Raw genomic sequence first — 15860 nt, forward strand, 5'->3', positions numbered from 1 at the left:
TTAGTACGGGTCTTTCACAATCAAGCTTTATACGGATGTATCGAAACTTACGAGGGTGTAGTCAAATTAGGATTTAGTAGGATTTTAATAGACTTTAAAATTTGAGTGTAGTCAATTAAAGTTTTAAAAGAGGATTTTAAAAGATTTTGAAATCATTGTGTAGTCAAATTAAGAGTTAAGAGAATTTTTAAAAATACACTCAAATCTAGGGATAGTCGATTTAAGAGTTTAAAAATACATTCAAATCTAGGTATAATGAGAATGTCAAAATTTTATTAGGATTTTAATGGTCAAAGGATTTTGAGGGATTTGAAGGTGGGTGGTATAAATACAAATTGCCATCAAGAATCCAACCCTACCCCATGCGATTTCTTTTCACATTCATCACAGAAGTGGAACAGTTTTGTCTCTCATCTTCCTCTAAACCCACAAGGTCTGAGAAAGTTCAGGAAATTCATGATCTGTTATTCTTCTTTTGTATCTTTATGAAACTTACAAAACTTTTTTTTTTAAAGATTCAGGAAAATTAAAGGCCTGAGAAAGTTGCAGGTATTATACATATCCTTCTGTACTCCACGGAATGCCTTATACATTTGTTTTGCCATGCTTTATGGGATTGTGTTACTCTGTCTTTTACATTTTTTTTCCTTCCACTTGTTTCTTTGTAATTATATGTAGCAAAGTAATTTTCATGGATTTAAAAGAACTTACAGAAATGAATAATTCAACATCTTTTGGGAAAAGTTGACTGAAAATGTATCTATGAATCTGCGTTCTCTTTATGCATGGAACATAGAGAAAACAGACCTTAGGAAACATTGTGCAACTGAGTCATGAGACTTGGAGTTTTTATTTGCAACCAGTGTTGGCATCCTTAAATGTCTTTTGAATTGCCGATTTAAGATATACAGGTTAGGAATATCTTGGGTTCTGTTAGATAGTTCATAAGAAGATTTACATGATCTTCGAAAATGGACAACTGGTATTGTGAGGACAAGCTGATCGAATAGTATTGGAAGGATGAGGTATATGTGCCTTGTGCCCTTGCAGATTTGAGTGGTTTCTGAGGAGCTTTTAATTGGGTTCTTTTGATTTAGTTGTCTTGCTCTACTATTCTTCTTAAGTTGTTTGCATTGGGTTGAGTTTATGCTTAATGTCATGCGTTTATTGGGTTTCCTGAACAGGTACTGAAGCCACAAAAATGAAGATGCGAGTGGTTGGGATGATTTTTAAGAGTTTATCCCATATATTTGTCATTTAGTTTGTTTAGTTTGTTATATTTGTACATTATATGCTGGTAGTGAGCAAATTATAATCTCATAATGTTATGTGATAAGATCATCCCATACGCATTGGGTAGTTTATATAATGTATCAATCAAGCATGGAAGTGGAAGGTGGAGAAGAAATGGAAGTGGAGCAAATGGTGGAAGAACAAATTGAAGAAGAAGAAATTGAGAAGAAGAACTTTATGAAACCATTAAGTATTTATTGATGGCAATTCAAGCTGTAGTCCACGTGCTAAAAGAGTTTATAATTACATTTGGACAACCTATTGAACGTCCTTTAAATTGACGATCAATTACTATGGAAGGATACAATTATATATAGAAAGTATTCAAAGAGGACCGCCCAGAGGATTTCCAGCAAAGGTATAGAATGTATCCTAATGTGTTTGTGAAGTTATGCAATATTATTAGAGAAAAAAACACTCTTACAAGATACAATTAATTTGCATAGAAGAAATGCTTGCAACATTTTTGCTTATTGTTGGACACAATGTATATATTGTCTACTACGTGATACGTTTGGGCGATCACATTAGACTGTCAATAGAAACTTTAACAAAGTTTTGAAGCCCTTGAACACAATAACACCGGAGATGATGGCCAAACATGGATTAACAATGCCATCTAAAATAAGGGAAAGTACGAGATTTTACCCTGACTTGAAGGTACGTATAGTGTGTCATTTTTTTATTTTTTATTTTGTATCATTCTAATTTATTCCAAATGATAAACTTAACACTATTTTAGGATTGTATTGGAGCTATTAATGGCACACATATCCCAACATCAGTGTCCGAATGCGATGTAAGCAGTTATCGTAATCGTAAGGGTGTCATGACACAAAATGTATTAGCCGCTTTTAACTTTGATTTGGAATTCATGTACGTCCTAAGTGGGTGGGAAGGATCGGCTCATGATTCAAGAGTACTAAATGATGCTTTGACAAGAAAGAATGGACTTAAAGTGCCACAAGGTATCAAATTATTATTTATCATTTTTATTATTATTTAATTTCTCATTAATCCATTGAGTTGCATACTAAAATATATATTATCAGGTAAATTTTTTATAGTAGATTGTGGATTTCCAAATAGACGTTAGTTCTTAGCTCCTTATCGAGGAATTCGATATCATCTTCCAGAGTATAGTGGTTCAGGTCGTGAGCCTAGAAATGAAACAGAGTTGTTCAATCTTTGTCATGCTACTCTAAGAAATGTCGTTGAGAGGATATTTGGTATTTTAAAATCACGATTCTCGATTTTAAGGATTGCACCTCCATTTCCATATGCAACACAAGTGGAGGTAGTATTAGCTTGTGCAACAATGCACAATTTTCTTCGCAAAGAGTGTAGATTGGATGAGTTTCCTGTTGAACAAGATGATGAATCTTCTTCGTCTCCACCATTGTCAGTTTCTGAAGGGGATCTTGACCAAGATTTTCAAACACAAGAACAACAACGAAATATTGCTAATGAATGGAGTTATAATATAGCTTTGGACATGTGGAGAGATGCTCATAATGATAACAATGTGAATAGAGGATGATGAGTCACAAATAATTCTAGTGTGGTAGTGATGAATTTCTGATGATGTTCTTGTAATGTCAGGTTTTGTGGTTGCGTTCGAGAAAGCAAAAAAGAAAGAAGAAAATATTACTTGTAATGATGAATTTATGATTAATATAAGGTTTTGTGGTTGTGTTTGAAACTTGGAATTTGGAATATCATCTAATTGCTTAGCTACTACGATTACATTTGTTTGTATCATACTTAGGGCCTCCATATTTAGATCTCGTATAAATACTCGGGGGACTCAAATGTAATTATGTAATAGTTGAAGGGGCAAATATGTAATAAGTGAGGAGCCCTTATTATATAAAAGGACTCCTCACTCTCCTCATTAAGGGAGGCCAATTCTTAGGCCTAAGATCCCCAAAGCCTCACTCTCTTATTCAGAGGCTCTCTCTCTCTCTCACAATCCTCTCACAAACAGAGAAATGCAATATCAGTGTGGACGTAGCCTAAACATTGGGGTGAACCACAATACATCTTGTGTTATTTACTTTCTTGCAGATTCACGGTCGGATTTACGTTGTTCCAAGACCTATTCGGTTTTGTGGATCAACATTTGGCGCCTTCTGTGGGAATTGACACGAAAAACTATGTCAATTCTCTTTCATTTTTTTCACCTCCACCGTAAATCTGCAAAATCTGCAGAAACCCAAGAACCCAAAGCTTTCCCAAAAAACCTAACGGTTCATTCTCTCTCTCTCTGCAAACAGCCTCCTTACCAAACACATTTTTTCTCTTTCCTACTTCTCTCTTTCTCTCTCTAGAAATTTCAGTTTTCTCTTTAGACAGTAAGGGAGAAAAAAGAAGAGGAGGAGAGAGAGAGACAACAACAATGGCTCTCACAAACCCAGCAACCCTGTCCTCTAAATCAAGCCGCTCACAACACTCATTCTCCTCCTCATTTTCCAACTCCGACCAATCAACCATGGCGAAGCGAACTCATACGACGGAGCTGGGCAGCATCGCCTGCGAGGAGCTCAGCGAGCTCGGCGCGGGAAAGGAAAGCTGGTTCGACAAATTGGAGTGGGAAAACAGGGCAGACAATTTGCCTCCTTATTTACCACTGTCGCCTGAAACTCATCAATACAGAACCTTTTTCTAGTTAACTGAAAAAGCGGCCCGAGAATCAGATCAAACGGTCGAAATCCCATCTTGCAGAATCTTAGAGATGAGAAGAGGAGGATGAGGAGGAGGAGGAGGATGAGGACATGCTTCTTCTAGGAATTACAGAAACCCACGTTTGACTATGCACCAACCATGGGCTTCTTTGCTGGTTTATGGCATCAAGCGCGTCGAGGGCAGGTCCTGGCCTTCCCCTATCAGAGACCACCATTTACTCTCTCTCTCTCGCAAGAGTAAGCACTTGAAACATGTGCTACTTCTAGATCCTCCTCAACTTTCAATTTTCTGTTATGGAATTTCTTCACTGGGTTTGATCTGCCACTCACAACATCCTTGTAGAGGAATTCAGAATTCAGGTGAGGAAGAATAACAGAGAGTCATGAGTTACGGATTGCTGACATTGACGAAGAAGCAGGTGGAAGACTCCATCATCCGATCCACCATAGACAAAGTTCTCGTCCTCCGCTTCGGCCGCACCTCCGATTCCGCTTACCTTCTCCTCGACGACGTTCTCTCCAAAACAGCGATGAGGGTCTGAAGAGAGAGGCAGCGACGCCTCCTGATTCGCCCGGGTTGACCCGCTTGCAATCACAGATCCGATCTACACCTCAGGACTCTGGGTTCGTACTTTCAGAGATGGTGGTCAAAGATGAGTGGACTAGAACAATGATGAGTTTGAAGGATTTAATCGACCACCCACATGGATGGCTTTTGTCGACCACCAAAGAAGATGCCCACACTTTCATCATGCATATTCCCAATCTTTAGAAAAAAGCAAGTGGGTGGTATCAAGGCTGTTTAGGCAGCTGTTACGTTTTACAGGAGAACATGCAAGAAATGAAAAAAAAAATAAATAATAATAATAATAATAATAATAATAATAATAATCAAAATAATAATAATAATAATAATAATAATCAAAATAATAATCAAAATAATAATCAAAATAATAATAAAAATAATAATCATAATAATAATAATAATAATAATAATAATAATCAAAATAATCAAAATAATAATCAAAATAATGGGCTGGAATGTTATGTGTATAATAATAATAATAATAATAATAATAATCAAAATCAAAATAATAATAATAATCAAAATCAAAATAATAATCAAAATAATAATCATAATAATAATAATAATCGTAATAATAATAATCAAAATCAAAATAATAATCAAAATAATGGGCTGGAATGTTATGTGTAGGGCGAAGGCCCATATGCCCAAAAGAGCCAAGCCCTATGGCTTCAAATTTATTCGACACCCTGCCGCTATTTTCACCAACCAGATGATCAAAAGTACGCCCAGTACTTCTAAAATTATTCGGCACCCTGCTGTTATTTTCATCAACTAAGTGATCAAAAGTACGCCCAGTACTCCCAAAATTATTCGGCAGCCTGCCGCTATTATTACCAACCAAGTAATCAAAAATACGTCAAGTACTCTAAAATTATACATGAGCATCACTCATGTCAATCATACATAAACATTCATGAGCATCACTCATGTTAATCATACATAAACATTCATGAGCATCAGTCATGTTAACATTCATGAGCATCAGTCATGTTAACATTCATGAGCATCACTCATGTCAACATCCATGAGCATCACTCATGTCAATCAACATAAACATTCATAAGCATCACTCATGTCAATCTAGCTTCAAAAGCTTCATTTAGAGAGCTCTAGCTTCAAAAGCTTCATTTACAAAAGCTCTAACTTCAAAAGCTTCATTTACAGAGCTCTAGCTTCGAAAGCTTCATTTATAGAGTTCCAGCTTCGAAAGCTTCATTTACAGAGCTCTAACTTCAAAAGCTTCATTTACAAAAGCTCCAACTTCAAAAGCTTCACTTACAGAGCTCTAGCTTCAAAGCTTCACCTACAAAGCTTCAGTGTAGGGTATACAAATACCGCCTCCGAACAACCGCCACTTCGGCCCATACATGGATTCAATTTGAAGTCTCCAGCCAACAGACCCTATTGACTGAAGACTTGGGGGACTACATTATGTACCATATATTGGGCGCCAACTGGGCCTCATGAAAAATACTTGGGGGACTTAGCCCATTATTTATGTACTGAGGAGCGGGCCCTTATTCTATAAAAGTGACTCCCTCACTTTCATTAGAGAGCACCCATTATTCATGTACTGAGGAGCGAACCCTTATTTTATAAAATGGACTCCTTCACCTTTATTAGAAAGCATCGCCGCCTGCTGAGCAACCGCCTAGCCACGAGCATCGACTCTAGCCCATCATTTATGTATTGAGGAGCGAGCCCTTATTCTATAAAAGGGACTTCCTCACTTTCAACGCCACAAGCCGAGCCAACCAAGGCAACATAGGCCACAAGTAGAGCAGCCTCGCAACATGTGCTACTTCTAGTTTAGCATCATTTCAGATTAGGCACCGCCTTATATCGAGTATCAAACTAGACGACATCTAGTTACTTCAGCCCACACATGGACTGAATTTCAAGTCTCCAGCCAAAAGACTCTCTTGACTGAAGACTTGGGGGACTACTGTTTGTACCATACTTAAAGTCTCCGTATTTAGATCTCGTATAAATACTCGAGGGACTCAAATGTAATTATGTAATAGATGAAGGAGCAAATATGTAATAAGTGAGGAGCTCTTATTCTATAAAAGGACTCTTCACTTTCCTCATTAAAGGAGGCCAATTCTTAGGCTTGAGATCCCCAAAGCCTCACTCTCCTATTCAGAGGCTCTCTCTCCCTCACAATCCTCTCACAAACAGATAAATACAATATCAGTGTGGACGTAGCCCAAACATTGGGTTGAACCACGATACATCTTTTGTTATTTACTTTCTTGTAGATTCACGGTCGTATTTACGTTGTTCCAAGACCCCTCCAGTTTTGTGCATCAACAACATTATTATTCTATGTATTTGAGTTCATGATTGTGCTTGCTAACACATAAAATTTATTGTTAATGGATCTCCTTTGATTCAAAACGTTTATGTTTCTTGTGCATTATTTCATTTTATGTTATAAGATTCAACTAATAAATCCTAAGAAATCCACAAAAGAAATCCATACAAATCCATAGAAACTAAATAGAAATCCATATAAATCTGTCAAAATCCATATAGAATTGAGAATATTTTAAAATCCTTTAAAATCTATCACTTAAAAAAAGTCTATTAAAATTCTGTGAAATCCAAATCGACTACACCCCCCTTAAGTTTTAGGAGAAGACTGACTGAAATATCTCATCGTCAAAATTTCTCATGCAACGTACAATGCAGTGCAGGGACTCTTGAAAGGAATATATGACAAACTTGAATTTGTCTTAGGTACCGTTTGGTACGTAGGACGGGACGGAACGAAGTGGGACAAGGTGTTCCGTCCAACGTTTGGTGCGCCTAAAACGGGTGGAACGCATTGTTCTACAGGACGAATTTTGAGTGAATTTTCGTTCCGCCTCACCCTCTGGAACGACTTGTTCCACATCCGTGGAACACAAAATTATAACCTCTCCGTCTCTTTCTTCCTCCTTGTTTCCATCTGAGGGCATCTTTGCTCCCTTTTCGTTCCGTCCTGTCTCGTCCCGTCTCATTCCGTTCCGTCATGTTCTGTCTGCATACCAAACGATACCTACATCACACGGATTTCTTGTTCAACAGAGACCAAACCAGATGAAAAAAAAACCCACCCGTTTGATGTTCTTATTTAAAAAGCACTTAACAAGTGCTGATCGGATTCGTTTCTAATAAAAACACTTCTGAACAGCCCAAAAAAACGCATTGGTGCATTTTTGTAAGGCATTCAAGTTCAACCAACAAAATGAATATTATTATGCTGAATTTAAATTAGCATGCATCTTATAATTTAAAAATCCCAACAAAAACTAAAACTAAACAAAGAAACTAGAGGGAGAAGGATGTTGTTAAGCTTGAGTAGCATATATATCATAACAAGATGTGGCTGTAAAATTGTAACCAGTGAGTAGTAAACTAGTAATTATAGCTTCTTTTTGCTAATTACTCTAAATCTTTATTTTTAGACAATGCTCGTATATGGCTATTTGGGGCCTTTGGCCATGCCAGACAAAAATGGGTGTCTTATATATAATTCACTATTCCATGTGCGGGTTGCTTTGTATACAATTTTTTTTGTTGAAATAATCAACTTTTGACATTCGGTTTCTAAAATGATTTACTTTTAGCATTTCGTTGTTATATCATACTTGTTTCAATGATGTTGTCGATATGTCATAGCAAAATTGACTTGAATTGTCGATTAAGAGTGTAACTCAAATACTCAGAAGCGGAGTTGATTACCTTAAACGAAACGAATCTTCCTCTTAATTAAAATAAGTAAATTACAAGTTAGGTTGATTTGGGAGTGGGTGGAACCTGGAATTGGGAATTTGAATTTGGGAATTGGGATCGGAGGATGATTAGATTTAACAGTGAATCATGTTAACTAAGAACTTCAAACGGGTGGGCCTTTTTTTCATCTGGTTTGGTCCCTGTTGGAATATTAAACAATAGCTGGCCTGCATCGCACCATCATATAACTTATAGATTGATTGATTTTGATTTCATATCCCTAAAACGGCAAGCTCCCAATTTATGTTTAATTCCATGCAAAAGGCTAAAAAGACAGACCAACCTTCATGTGGCAGTTCGCTTTTAAAATTGTTCGTTTTCATGCCCGGGTTTATACAGCACATAAAAATACCCATGTCCCAAGTATATGCAATTATGTATGCGAGGAATTTTGGAAGAAAGCAGCTGATGCTAGTAATGTGACCCCACATTCAGAATTTACTTAGTTCTGCTAAGTTTCAGTTGTATAATGTATCATATGAATTTCTACGAAAGCGTATGTTAGTACTGCTTATTTTGTTCGTTTGAACTTTGAAGATAAATAGTACAATAATTTGTGGGAGCTTCTTGGTCTTTGTCGTCCTACTCTGCTGTATTAACTTGCGTTTATCTTCCCTTTTGTTTTTCTTCTTGCAGATAGGTTCTCATAGTTTTCAGATGCACGGCAGGTACTGCTTGCGAAGATCTAGATCTAGAGGGAAGGACAGTGGTTGTGGAAGAAGATTTGACAATGAGAATTATGTTGTAAAAGGTACAGGCCGTCCAGAAGCTTACAGGTGATGAGAGACATCAGGGAAGAGCTGTTGATGAGGATCAATATGAAGAGAATAAGCACCTAAAAGACTAAGCATAGGAAGAGCAGAAAATGGGATACTGAATATAATCCGATGGAGAATTGTGGAACAGGGAAACGGATAGAGACTAATCCGATGGAGAATTGTGGAACAGGGAAACGGATAGAGAGTTGACACCATGGTCACTCGAGGAAAAGCTCAAGACAACAAAACAGGGACGACACGAATTACTAAAACCGATGAAACTGAATCGAACAGGGATTTGTCGGATATGGAACGGAGGAGAGTAGCAATGCATGGTTGCACCAGGAAAAGCTCCAGGCAGCAGCGGAAAGTAGAATTCCTGGATGAATATAGGAGAAGTAAAACCATGAGGTTGATAGGTAAAAAAGGCAGACAGAGATGCATACCATGAAACCAGGAGATGTTCTGGAGGGAAGAGGCAAGTGGGATGTCAAGATATGTAGGAGGAGGATATCAAGAACGGAGCTCGTGATACTGATGGAGAGTGGTCGGACATGAGCAAGAAAGGTGACAAGCACCAGGAGCAGGAGGAAAAGCTTCCAAGTTCTCAAACAATGGGGATGGAAACCACCACATCTAGTAGAACCGACCGACTCGAGCGGTGATCCTTTGGGAAAGGGTGCGGAGAGACACCCTAGTGTACTTAGATTGCATTTGTGGTTTCGCAAGCGACTGTCGAATGTTGTCATGATAGCAGGAATGAAGAAATTTATAGGTCGTGGTTTCTTCTATTTTGGTTGTGGTTCAAGTAAACTTCTCTGTTTCATTTCACTCACTATTTTGCCCACAAGAAACGGAAGTTGTTTGGAGGAGGATTTAAATGGATTTGTCTTCCCTAATTGTTTGAAGGAGAATTTACATGGCACGGTTACACCTCCACGATAGTGTCTAGTGCCATGAAACAAAAGATTGTAAATTTTTATCCACATCTTCGATTGATTGACACGAAACGTCATGTGATAGTGTTATCATGCTATGTAAGTTATTCTTTGTTTGAAGAAGTTCCAAAGTTCGACATCTGATTTTTGTCAATTATAATAATTAAAACTAACAGGGTTACATGAGTAAAATACAATATGTTTTATCCTTCCTGCAATTTGATCTCTTTTAAACGAAAAACTTGGGTTACATGGTGTGATTTTCACATGTGAATATATCATCAGCATGAGACGACATGGTAACTGGAAAAAAATTGTCTTCCTTTGAATTAATTGAAGTTTGGTATATAGATAGATATTGTTTGTACCATACTTAGAGCCTCTGTATTTATATCTCGTATAAAATACTCAGGGGACTTAAATGTAATTATGTAATAAAAGAAGGGGTAAATATGTAATAAGTGAGAAACCCTTATTCTATAAAAGAACTCTTCACCCTCACAAATAGAGGAGGCCAACTCTTAGGCCTGAAGCTCCCTCACCCTCTCACATTACAGAGGTTCTCTCCCTCACAATCCTCTCAGATAAATACAATAATCAGTGTGGACATAGCCTAAACATTGGGGTGAACCACGATACATCTTGTGTTATTTACTTTCTTGCAGATTCACGATCGGATTTACGTTGTTCCAAAACCCCTCCGGTTTTGTGCATCAACATTTGGCGCCGTCTGTTGGGAATTGACACGAAACGCTATGTCGATTCTCTCACAATTTTTCATCTCCGCCGTGAATCTGCAGAAACCGAAGAACCAAATACATGCATAGTCACTGCAAAACCTATGCCTTCCACTCCAACTTCCCGTCACGGCAACAGCTACGAATAATCTTCACAATTCTCAGATCTCTCTCTCTCTCTCAAATTTTTTGACTGAATCCTTAATCCATGACAACCAGCCATTTCGATCCCACCACCTACTTTGTTCATGTCCTGCTTTTAGACACAGAACCATCCTAAAGCCAAACAACAATCCTAGAGACAGATAGAAAACAGAAGGACTGCATCGATCTGGTCCAGCAGATCGTCCTGCTGACGCATTTATTCGAAGAGAGAAGGGTTTTTAAAGGCAGTGAATTTAGACCGTTGGATGCGTCGACTTCTTCAATGAATTTCGGTCCGATGGAATCCTGGGTTTCTGATCTGATGGCCGCCCTCCAGGCTACTAAGAGCCTCGTTTTGCTAGCCGCCAACTTCACTTCCAATTTCGCCTCTCCCCCGGTCCCCGCCAATCACAATGACGAAGCGAGCGAGAAGATAAGCTTCCAATTCCAATGCGTGACATGGAAATTGGAGAAAGCGTTGGGTGACATATCGTACAACCAATTCGACATCTCCGAGGAAGTCGAAGAGCAGGAAAGTTTTCGTCGTCCGGAGAGGGAACTGTGACCAACGTCGATGCATCCACGGCGGCTGAGAAGTCGAAGGCCATGGAGATAAAGAAGCAGCTGGAGAGGCTGGTGAAGGCCATTGTCGACGAAGGCGGTAGCCATGACAGCTGTTTCCTGTTGGGCTTTATTTTCCTCATGATCGTCGACCCAACCCTCTTAGCGGTAAGAAGAAGAAGGTGGTCGAAAAGTTTTCCGATGGCGTTAACGAAAATGGGTACGTGAGGATACCGTCCCAGAACGATAATTTTCTACATGAGATTACCATATTTAGAGCCTCTGTATTTATATCTCATATAAAATACTCGGGGGACTTAAATGTAATTATGTAATAAAAGAAGGGGCAAATATGTTATAAGTGAGAAACCTTTATTCTATAAAAGAACTCCTCACCCTCACAATTAGAGGAGGCCAACTCTTAGGCCTGAAGCTCCCTCACCCTCTCACATCCCCTCTCACATTACAGAGGTTCTCTCCCTCACAATCCTCTCAGAGAAATACAATAATCAATGTGGACATAGCCTAAACATTTGGGTGAACCACGATACATCTTGTGTTATTTACTTTCTTGCAGATTCACGGTCGGATTTACGTTGTTCCAAAACCCCTCCGGTTTTGTGCATCAACATTTGGCGCCGTCTGTGGGAATTGACACGAAAAGCTATGTCGGTTCTCTCACAATTTTTCATCTCCGCCGTGAATCTGCAGAAACCGAAGAACCAAATACATACATAGTCACTGCAAAACCTATGCCTTCCACTCCAACTTCCCGTCACGGCAACAGCTACGAATAATCTTCACAATTCTCAGATCTCTCTCTCTCTCAATTTTTTGACTAAATCCTTAATCCATGACAACCAGCCATTTCGATCCCACCACCTACTTTGTTCATGTCCTGCTTTTAGACACAGAACCATCATAAAGCCAAACAACAATCCTAGAGACAGATAGAAAACAGAAGGACTGCATCGATCTGGTCCGGCAGATCGTCCTGCTGACGCATTTATTCGAAGAGAGAAGGGTTTTTAAAGGCAGTGAATTTAGACCATTGGATGCGTCGACTTCTTCAACGAATTTCGGTCCGATGGAATCCTGGGTTTCTGATCTGATGGTCGCCCTCCAGGCTACCAAGAGCCTCGTTTTGCTAGCCGCCAACTTCACTTCCAATTTCGCCTCTCCCCCGGTCCTCGCCAATCACAATGACGAAGCGAGCGAGAAGATAAGCTTCCAATTCCAATGCGTGACATGGAAATTGGAGAAAGCGTTGGGTGACATACCGTACAACCAATTCGACATCTCCGAGGAAGTCGAAGAGCAGGAAAGTTTTCGTCGTCCAGAGAAGGAACTGTGACCAACGCCGATGCGTCCACGGCGGCTGAGAAGTCGAAGGCCATGGAGATAAAGAAGCAGCTGGAGAGGCTGGTGAAGGCCATTGTCGACGAAGGCGGTAGCCATGGCAGCTGTTTCCTGTTGGGCTCTGTTTTCCTCATGATCGTCGACCCAACCCTCTTAGCGGTAAGAAGAAGAAGGTGGTCGAAACGTTTTCCGATGGCGTTAACGAAAATGGGTACGTGAGGATACCGTCCCAGAACAATAATTTTCTACATGAGATTACCAGTGTCACGGATGTTGTCAATGTCGGTGCTGCCCTTACTTACACTCTTGGGAAGGTGGAGTAGGTGATTCAAAAACTTCAGAAAGCACTGGACTATGCCTGTGGAGCTGGAGTTGACTGCAGTCCAATCCTCCAAAACGGTGCAAGTGCAATACACCGCTGAAAAGGAGATGCAGTGAAACAAAGCACTTAGTTCGTCATGCATCTCCCGATGGTGAAACTGGGATGCTGGGTATACAAAGCTGCCGCCAAGGGCTTCAACGTCAGCAACGTCCAAAATGCGGATAGTTGTTCAATGGGTGATTGGAGCTGATTGAGTGAACTCCAGAGTGGAAGACAGCAGTACAGGCAGAAGATAAGTTTTTTTTTTCTTTTTCTTTATTATTAATGATATGATGACTGTTTGCCATCTGCCAGCCAAAAGAAAGAAAAACAAGGATGGAGGAAATAAACAATAAAAAAACTGGAGTCCAAATCCGAAAAGAAGGATTCCAACATTTCGTCCCTCCAGAAAAAGCTTCAAGATTCGGTCTTGTCCAACAAAAAGAAAGGCCCTCAGACAACGCAAAAGAAAAAGAAAAAAAAAGGGAGACCACCACTAAAGCTACAGGAAAAGAAACAAAAGCATAAAAGAGAAAGTAAAAGCAAAAGCAGAAAGCAAAAAAGGATAAAAAGAAAAAGACATAATTGCAGTGGTGATGACATGCAGAAAAGGGAATTATAGGCGTGACCCATTGAGCAGAGGATCGGATTTATTTTCGAATGATGTAATTTATTTTCCTTATCTTTAGAGACATCTGTATAAACCCCATCAGAGGGTAATAAAAAAAACGGCAAAGCCCAAAAAAAATGGGCTGGAATGTTATGTGGAGGGCGAAGGCCCATATGCCTAAAAGAGCCAAGCCCTCTATTATCACCAACCAGGTGATCAAAGTACGTCCAGTGCTACAAAAACTTATTCGGCACCCCGCTACTATTATCGCCAACTAAGTGATCAAAATTACGTCCAGTATTCCACAATTATTCGGCAGCTTGCCATTATTACCACCAACCAGGTGATCAAAAGTACACCCAATACTTCAAAATTATACATGAGCACTACTCATGTCAATCATACATAAACATTCATGAGCATCACTCATATCAATCATGCATAAACATTCATGATCATCACTCATGTCAACATTCATAAGCATCACTCATGTCAACATTCATGAGCATCACTCATGACAACATCCATGAGCATCACTCATGTCAATCAACATAAACATTCATGAGCATCACTCATGTCAATCAGCTTCAAAAGCTTCATTTACAAAGCTCTAGCTTCAAAAGCTTCATTTACAAAAGCTCTAGCTTGAAAAGCTTCATTTACAGAGCTCTAGCTTTAAAAGCTTCATTTACAGAGCTCTAGCTTCAAAGCTTCACTTGCAAAGCTTCACCTACAAAGCTTCAGTGCAGGGTATACAAATACCGCCTCCGAACAACCGCCACTTCGGCCCATACATGGATTCAATTTGAAGTCTCCAGGCAACAGACTCTATTGACCGAAAACTTGGGGGACTACATTATGTACCATATATTGGGCCTCAACTGGGCCTCATGAAAAATACTTGGGGGACTTAGCCCATTATTTATGTATTGATGAGCAAACCCTTATTTTATAAAAGGGACTCCCTCACTTTCATTAGAGAGCACCCATCACTTATGTATTGAGGAACGAGCCCTTAGTTTATAAAAGGGACTCACTTACCATCATTAGAGAGCATTGCCACCTGCTGAGCAACCGCCTCGCCGCAAGCATCACTCATAACCCATCACTTATGTAGTGAGGAGCGAGCCCTTAGTTTATAAAAGGGACTCCCTCACCATCATTAGAGAGCATCGCCGCCTGCTCTAGCCCATCATTTATGTATTGAGGAGCGAGCCCTTATTCTATAAAAGGGACTCCCTTACCTTCAACCGCCACAAGCTGAGCCAACCAAGGCAACATAAGCCACAATCCGAGCAGCCTCACAACATGTACTACATCTAGTTGAGCCTCATTTCACATTGAGCGACGCCTCATATCGAGTATTCAGCTCTAGACGACATCTAGTTACTTCGGCCCACACATTGACTGAATTTCAAGTCTCCAGCCAAAAAACTCTCTTGACTGAAGACTTGGGGGACTACTGTTTGTACCATACTTAGGGCCTCCATATTTAGATCTCGTATAAAATACTCGGGGCACTTAAATGTAATTATGTAATAAAGGAAGGGGCAAATATGTAATAAGTAAGGAGCCCTTATTCTATAAAAGAACTCATCACCCTCACAATTAGAGGAGGCCAACTCTTAGGCCTGAAGCTCCCTCACCCTCTCACATTACAGAAGTTCTCTCCCTCACAATCCTCTCAGAGAAATACAATAATCAGTGTGAAAGTAGCCCAAACATTGGGGTGAACCACGATACATCTTGTGTTATTTACTTTCTTGCAGATTCACGGTCAGATTTACGTTGTTCCAAGACCCCTCCGGTTTTGTGCATCAATAGATATAATAGAACAAATGTGTCGGACTTATAATGGTACCCTTTTTATATGATTGAAAATGATAGATCCCCTTCCTAAATAATTGTCCTCCATTTGTAAAAGCAACGTTAGCTAAGGAGAATTCAAAAATGATACAACCTCGATTATTTGGGTTGGCATGCGAGTAAATGCTATTAATCACTTAAGTTAAAAATTTACTACAACGAGATATTCTTTTATCGAAA

The 15860-nt window shown here is 39.4% G+C and overlaps 1 long non-coding RNA gene across 2 annotated transcripts; it reads left to right on the plus strand.

Annotated features, from left to right (window-relative positions):
- The first annotated feature begins 343 nt into the window (after positions 1-343).
- On the plus strand, positions 344-1726 carry LOC139190615 (uncharacterized). 2 transcript variants are annotated; one of them, XR_011574934.1, is made up of 3 exons: positions 344-433; positions 516-549; positions 1185-1726. It is a non-coding gene; the product is annotated as an uncharacterized lncRNA (long non-coding RNA). The 2 variants fall into 2 exon arrangements; XR_011574933.1 differs by having other exon boundaries at positions 362-549.
- The last annotated feature ends 14134 nt before the right edge of the window (positions 1727-15860 follow it).

Source organism: Malus domestica, chromosome 13, assembly GCF_042453785.1.
Source record: "Malus domestica chromosome 13, GDT2T_hap1".
In the NCBI taxonomy this organism is placed as follows: domain Eukaryota; kingdom Viridiplantae; phylum Streptophyta; class Magnoliopsida; order Rosales; family Rosaceae; genus Malus; species Malus domestica.